Raw genomic sequence first — 6,102 nt, forward strand, 5'->3', positions numbered from 1 at the left:
CGAGTAGAGCTTATCAGCGTTACTGATAAGAGACACATACCTTCTATGCTAGCCCAGTTTCAGAACAAAGTCTCTTGCTTATAATGATATACGACATTTTCTGGAATATCTTTAAAAGAAACTTTAGTTCAAATTCAGTTCTGCTTCCAGATCAAAGCATACTTTATAACAGTAACTAACATATAAAATAGAAGAACTAAAACTGTATGGTATTAAATTTGCTGTTTCTTACTAACATGGGTTTGGTTTAGATCTTTCTGTTCAACCTTTTACTTTCTGTTCTGCAATACTTAAAAAAAGCTTTTAAAGTCCTTTTGCACAATGTCATAAAACAGAGTGGAGCTGAGACTCTGAACGCTCCCACAATTACCAATCCAAAAGAAATGTGTCCCTACAAAACTCAATTCTTAAGTTTATGTGCATGGGGGTAACCCTGTATGTGGGTTGATGTGCATGGGGGTAACCCTGTATCTTTGCTTGCTCCAAAGAATACCAGTTTTGTGCAATTCATATTTCTGCACATTTGCACATCCCTTGCTGCATTTATTATACTTCATAATCTATACATCGTTCCCCATTACCTTCATGCTCACCCTGATGTTTTGTCTATTGACCTACACCCCTTTACCTTATCTGCTGTCTAACAGTCCTGTGTTAAACTGATGCACCTCTTTTTGCTGTAACTCTACTGAAACAGGCGTACTAGTACTCTGTGCAACAATTTGGCAGCTGCATAAGAATTTTAGCCTTTCTGTACCCATAATTCTTTCTTTCACTCTTGTTCTTTTTTAACCACTCTGATCCCTTTGCTTTTGTAATCAGTCAGTATTGTAGTGCTATAACAAAAAACTCTTAAACCATACTGTAAATCTTACAAATGAAGCAAACATATTCAAATTCTTATAAATATTTACAAGAATATATTTAGTGTTATATTATATGTTTACAAAAACTCTGGCTATTATTTTCCTTTTCTATCAATTAATGTCTTCTTTATAATTGTGTTTATTTATTGAAAACATTTGAGTTTATGCAGAGTGTCAAGACGTACATCTATACTGTCTCTGTGATTGAAAAAGCAATTTACTTTTCTGAGAGTGCGATGACATCACAAAAATTGGCTAAATTGCTAAGTCACGCACATCAGTGTTTGTAACTGGCTGAATTAAGTGATATAGTTAGACACTGAGAGTAGAAACTAACATAAAAGACACCAGAGAGCTAGCATTAACTCTTTAAAGGAAAACTATACCCACAAACAATGTAGGTCTATATAAAAAGATATTGCATAAAACAGCTCATGTGTAAAATCCTGCTTCATGTTTATAAACCATTTTCATAATAATATACTTTTGCAGTAGCATGTGCCATTGTGTAATCCTAAATAGAAAATTGCCATTTTAAATAATAAGGACCGCCCCCTGGGATCGTACGATTCACTGTGCACACAAACACACCACATAAACCATACATGTTAGGCCACACGAGCCAATTAACAGACAGAGTCCCGTCTTTTGCCTCCACACTTCTTCTTGTTACAGATAGAGTTGTGTTATTTCTGGTCAGGTGATCTCTAAGGCAGCACAGACCATCACAAAATGGTGGTTCAAGACAAGAGATGTAAAAGGGCAGTTTTTACTTAAATATATATTCCAGTTTGGTAAAATTCTTTCATATGCTACTTAATTTGATATAAACTATCTGTTGCTTAAGTATTCATTTGGGGGTATAGTTTTCCTTTAAGTGCCAGCAGAATTTCCCAGACGTTTTTTGAATATTATGTTACCTAGGAAATATCGAAGTCGAAGGATTTAGCGCTATTCCTACGATCGAAGGAATAATCGTTCGATCAAACCGATTAAATCCTTTGAATCGAACAATTCAAAGGATTTTAATCCATCGATTGAATGATATTCCTTCGATTAGAAAATTGTTAGGAAGCCTATGGGGACCTTCCCCATAGGCTAACATTGGCCTCGGTAGGTTTTAGGTGACGAACTAGGGGGTCGAAGAATTTTTTAAAGAGACAGTACTTTGACTATCGAATAGTCTAACGTTTTTTAGTTCGAATCGTTCGATTCGAAGTCGAAGGTCGTAGTCGAAGCTTGAAGTAGCCCATTCGATGGTCGAAGTAGCCAAAAAAAACATTTGACATTCAAACTATTTTTCCTCTATTCCTTCACTCGAACTAAGTAAATGGGCCCCCTGGTGTCTCATTATGGTATGTAACAATGGGGTTCACTGGGACAGCTGAAGGCAAGGGTCAATTGAGGAGTCCCCTTGTCATTATTTTTTAAATATGTCAATAGTAAAAAAATGAAGCAGGAAGGGGTGGGACCCTTACTATCAGAGGGGGGTCAGCTGGTTGATGAAAACAAAATAAAAGCGCAGATTCTGAACTCGTATTTTTCATCTGTCTACACAAATGAAGAACCAGTAAGTGAAGGTTTCCTTCTTAACACTCCCAATTCTAGTAATACAACTAATGATGCATGGTTCACACATGAAGAAATTCAAAAGAGACTTGAACATGTTAAGATTAACAAAGGTCCAGGGCCAGATGGTATTCATCCCAGGGTAATTAGCGAGCTTAGCTCTGTGATTGCCAAACCTCTCTACTTAATTTTTCAGGATTCATTGAGATCTGGCATAGTGCCGAGAGACTGGCGAATTGCTAATGTGGTGCCTCTATTCAAAAAAGGATCCCGTTCTCAGCCTCAAAACTATAGGCCAGTTAGTCTGACGTCAGTATTAGGAAAGCTTTTCGAAGGGTTAATAAAGGAAAAGATACTGGACTTCATAGCAAATCATAATACTATGAGTTTGTGCCAGCATGGTTTTATGCGTAATAGATCTTGCCAGACTAACTTAATTTCTTTTTACAAGAATGTAAGTAGAGACCTCGATTCTGGGATGGCAGTGGATGTGATTTACTTAAACTTTGCTAAAGCATTTGATACAGTGCCACACAAAAGGTTACTGGTTAAATTAAGGAATGTTGGCCTGGAACATAGTATTTGTACCTGGATAGAGAACTGGCTAAAAGATAGACTACAAAGAGTGGTGGTAAATGGAACATTTTCTAATTGGACCAGTGTTGTTAGTGGAGTACCGCAGGGCTCTGTACTAGGTCCCTTGCTTTTCAACTTGTTTATTAATGACCTGGAGGTGGGCATTGAAAGTACTGTTTCTATTTTTGCAGATGATACTAAATTGTGCAGAACTATAGGTTCCATGCAGGATGCTGCCACTTTGCAAAGTGATCTGTCTAAACTGGAAAACTGGGCAGCAAACTGGAAAATGAGGTTCAATGTTGATAAATGCAAGGTTATGCACTTTGGCAAAAATAATATAAATGCAAGTTATACACTAAATGGCAATGTGTTGGGAGTTTCCTTAAATGAAAAGGATCTAGGGGTCTTTGTAGATAACACGTTGTCTAATTCTGGGCAGTGTCATTCTGTGACTACTAAAGCAAATAAAGTTCTGTCTTGCATAAAAAAGGGCATTAACTCAAGGGATGAAAACATAATTATGCCTCTTTATAGGTCCCTGGTAAGGCCTCATCTGGAGTATGCAGTTCAGTTTTGGACTCCAGTCCTTAAGAGGGATATAAATGAGCTGGAGAGAGTGCAGAGACGTGCAACTAAATTGGTTAGAGGGACGGAAGACTTAAATTATGAGGGTAGACTGTCAAGGTTGGGGTTGTTTTCTCTGGAAAAAAGGCGCTTGCGAGGGGACATGATTACACTTTACAAGTACATTAGAGGACATTATAGACAAATGGCAGGGGACCTTTTTACCCATAAAGTGGATCATCGTACAGAGGCCATCCATTTAGACTAGAAGAAAAGAACTTTCATTTGAAGCAACGTAGAGGGTTCTTCACAGTCAGGACAGTGAGGTTGTGGAATGCACTGCCGGGTGATGTTGTGATGGCTGATTCAGTTAATGCCTTTAAGAATGGCTTGGATGATTTTTTGGACAGACATAATATTAAAGGCTATTGTGATACTAAACTCTATAGTAAATATAGGTATGGGTATATAGAATTTTAATTAAAAGTAGGGAGGGGTGTGTGTATGGATGCTGGGTTTTCATTTGGAGGGGTTGAACTTGATGGACTTTGTCTTTTTTCAACCCAATTTAACTATGTAACTATGTAACTATGTAAAACCCCCCAAAAATGTATGCAAGTGTGTGTAAAAGAGTAAATGTAAGTGTGTGTGAGACAGTGGGGGCAGCTGCAGACAGCAGTGTGATTGCGCCCCAGAGGCCGCTTTTCCCTGCGTTCAACTCGTTGCCTAGGGGCTTCTGAGCATATTTTGTATTTATATTAATTGTATTCCTGGTTATGACTCTTGAAACAAGACTGAAGGAGAACTGACTTCTTTTATACTGTTTCAAGAGTCAGAACCCTCAGAACAGAAAACAGAAGAACAAATAGGGAAAAAAAAGATTCACACTGAGGGAAATTTGTTTGCATTGTGCATGGTTTTTATATTAGAGATTGTTTAATAACATACAGCAAAATACATATAGAAAAATATGGCAAACTGTGTAGGGCCACTGGGAAAATGCCTTACAGATTAATAATCTCCCACTTTTTTCAATACAGGTATGGAATATATTATTTGCAAACTCATTATCCAGAAAGCACCTAACTATGGGAAGGCCATAGAGAAGGACTCTAGAGAAGCTGGTCTTGGTCTATGGAACAGATGCGGTAAAATGGGTTATATGATTGGGTACTTGCAATAGGGTTGTGTTTTTTTGTTGTTGTATAGAACAAAAAAAAAAAAGAATTGCTAGTTTATACCTGTGGTTAATTAGTGGGAATGCCTGTCACTTCCTCTTATTGAATTATGGTTGTGTACTTCCTTTAACATCTGAAAAGCACATTCTATGGCATAAATGTTGTCTCATGTTTCTTTGTAATCAGGGTTACAGTACTAGAACAATTAAATGTCAACATAAACTGGACATGTAAAATTAGGTTAAAAAATCTGTAAAGCTTATTAGCCTTATCGCTGTAATCATTGTATGTGCAGGACTTATAGGATATGAGCCTTGGGACTGAGAAGTACGAGGAGTCAGCCTGCGGGACAAGGCAGAATGTAATGGTGACGGTTAAACCCATAAAGTCTTTGCATTTTTTAAAAATGTTTTCTGTGCAGCAGGGCCAAGTCAGGAATAAAGGACCTATTATATTAGTGGATATGACATTGTAATCATAAAACCATAGACTGTAAAAACACGATTGCAATCAACAACACCCTGTTTACATTTTGATAACAGTTACCAGGTTCCACCCTCTTGCACTGTTGTTTGGTTTCCTCACATCAGTATTTCTATTGATTTCTTCTAGGTTAACCATTCAGTTATGCGTTTTAGTTGGGGGGAATAAATGGTACTTTAGTGCAGCCAAAAATCTGTGCTCTGTTGAGTGGATATATATAATATATATATCAAATTCTCTTTTGACTAAGTGCAGCTTGCAGCTCCAAAGCTGAAAACGTACTTTTCCCTTAAAACTTCACAGATAGTTGATTGTTGAGGGAATATGAATACTGCAGTACGCCCTATTGTAAAATGGAATAGTGGTCATACCTGTTTCTTATATACCTATGGGTATACTGTTTATTACAGTATACCAAAAAATACCAGCCAGTATATGGTCACCTTGATGATATAAGGGGTCACTGAGCAGTTACATGGGGAATGCTGGGAGCTGCACTCAGACATTTGTGGTAGGCAGGAATGGACCTGACACAGTTTGCAGATTGCACAGACAAGCAAATCCACGGGCAAATGAAAAACATATATAAATGGTGTGTCCTTTAGGTCAGTGTTGGTACCTCCTTGACCAATATTATAAACCTGTACTATGATTTAGATCAGTAATTGGCAACACGCAAGATTTCAGAGGCCTTGCATATAGCCCTATACAGATGGGTGACACATTATATTTTAACTTAGTGGAAGAACAAAACCATATTGGTCATTTACATTACCCCTGGGTGCAATTGCACAAAAGCGTGCCCCTTACTGCTCATTTAGTAATCACTTGTGAGGTAAGCTTCATTTTGTTTCTCACGCTGA

This window comes from Xenopus laevis, chromosome 3L, assembly GCF_017654675.1.
Source record: "Xenopus laevis strain J_2021 chromosome 3L, Xenopus_laevis_v10.1, whole genome shotgun sequence".
Taxonomy (NCBI): Eukaryota; Metazoa; Chordata; class Amphibia; order Anura; family Pipidae; genus Xenopus; species Xenopus laevis.